The sequence below is a fragment of the Callospermophilus lateralis genome, chromosome 10 (genome assembly GCF_048772815.1).
Source record: "Callospermophilus lateralis isolate mCalLat2 chromosome 10, mCalLat2.hap1, whole genome shotgun sequence".
In the NCBI taxonomy this organism is placed as follows: domain Eukaryota; kingdom Metazoa; phylum Chordata; class Mammalia; order Rodentia; family Sciuridae; genus Callospermophilus; species Callospermophilus lateralis.
This window is the reverse complement of record NC_135314.1, coordinates 31270735-31272893: the sequence shown is the minus strand read 5'-3', so window position 1 is coordinate 31272893 and position 2159 is coordinate 31270735. Positions and strand designations below refer to the sequence as shown.

General features: G+C 28.9%; 1 non-coding gene across 1 annotated transcript; it reads left to right on the top strand.

Annotated features, from left to right (window-relative positions):
- Positions 1-679: 679 nt before the first annotated feature.
- Positions 680-811, top strand: LOC143409037 (small nucleolar RNA SNORA72). Its single transcript, XR_013092552.2, has one exon. It is a non-coding gene; the product is annotated as a small nucleolar RNA SNORA72 (small nucleolar RNA).
- The last annotated feature ends 1348 nt before the right edge of the window (positions 812-2159 follow it).

Genomic DNA, 2159 nt, shown 5'->3' with positions numbered 1-2159 from the left:
TCTGTGTTTTCCTATTATAAAAATAACTTATTTTTCCTGTAGAAAATTAAAAGAACTTAAAATAGGGTACAAAGTAAAAAAACACAACTAACATCTATTATTATAACATTCTGATAAACAGAATACTAGCATGCTTAGCATGCTGGTATGTCTTTATTGGTGTCTTCTACATACAAGCATTGCTTCATATTCCTATTTTTTGAGCAAAAATGCACAGAGAGGTGATAAATAAATGAATAATCTCCTGCACTTGCACCACACACAATCCTTCAACACAAACCCAAATTGTCTTCAAATCATGTGTCCTGTTTCTTATTTACTTAAACTCTTCTCAACTTCATGCCAAAACTTCTTGGAAGGTCATACTACATATTTATTATCACTTCATCTGTTAGTGGAGAACTGTTGGATCTGCCTTTTTCATGTTTTTATTAGTGATATATAGTTATATATAATAATGAGGTTTGTTTTGGAATAAACATATATGCATGAAATGCAATTTTGTTTCACTGAAATCCCCAGTGCTTCCTCTTTCTTCCCCACTCCTTCCCCCCTGTTTTCCTTTCTCTACTCTACTTGTCTTCCTTCTACTTATTTATTGTTTCTTTTAATTGGTCCTGACTTTTGAAATAGATAATTTCATATATTGAAATTTATCTTTAGAAAATAATTATATTTGTTATAAATATTCTCATTGTTCTGATTTTGTAATAATCAGAACAGGCTAAGCATTTGCTATATTAATAATATACATATGTCTCCAGACCTAGTTATATTTATAGGTCTGGTTTTACAAATGCTGGTGATATACCAGATCTGACTTATATCCTGAACGTTTTGTTTGATTATATAATGTCTATATTCTAGGTTACCTTTGAGCAACCTTAAGACAAACACCTATGGTCATAACTTTCAAATAATCAGTGCTAATTTCAAATGAGCAGTGCTAATCAGTTCTAAATCATGTATAATCAAAATAAGGATATTTAGACACTAACAATTGCCATTAAATGTATTGTAAAATTACTACTTTCATTTTCTAGGTGATTTTAATATTAGAAACACCAGAACAGAGAGATGAAAAGTAAGCTATGTAAATAATTTCTTTAATAAAACTTGTCATAAATTAACAAAAAATTATAAGTGGATATGAAGCTTTATAAGTAAAAGCATCAATGATAACTTTACCAGGTACTTATTGCTTATTATGTGTCAATCACTCTGTTAGGAACTGGAATTAAAATGGTAAATGGTTCTGGCACAATCTCTAACTCCACTGAGATTTCACTCTATAGGAATAACTATTAAGAAACACAGAATATATAAATACATACATTCATACGTACATACATACACATATAATAAGTATTGCAATATCAAAAAGTGTCCTATACATAATATATATGTAAGCCCTTTGTATTCACAGATTCTATATCCATGGATTCAACAAAATGCAGAGAGAAAATACTCAGGGGAAACAAACAAACAAAAAAGCATTGCATTTGAACTATTTGAACTATATACATAAAAACTTTTTTCTTGTCATTAGTCCCTAAACAATACAGTATAACAAATATTTATTGCATTTATATTATATGTATATTATAAATAATCTAGAGATGATCTGAAGAATACAAGAGGGCATGCATCTGTTAGATGCAAATACTAGGCCGTTTTATATAACAGACAGGTTTTGGTATGTATGGTCCTGGAACCAATCCCCCTGCAGATACTGAGGTACAACTCTATGTATATTCAAATATACTGTATAAGAAAAAAATGATCAATAACATTATTATGGTGACTGAAGGTACAGAGCCAGAGGAATAATTCAACATGGTACGATTTTTATAAATTATAGAAAACATAATTTAGTCTATAGAGTTATGAAAGAAATGCAAAGTTGTCTTTAGCTGGAAGCAAAAGAACAGATCCAAAGTTATACAAGAAGCTTTTTGTTTTCCAATTTCACAATGTTCTGATGGAAACCTTGTTTTATATTCAAGTGGAATTCTAGATTGGATTGAAAATAAATGTATGATTGAGTAAAAAAAAAAAAAAAACTTGATTTGTGTATATTGAATTCTTTTAATTCTTCCTTTGTATTGGTTATTGGTAAGAATGAAAATTTATGATGAATCTGATATTATGTTAATAGT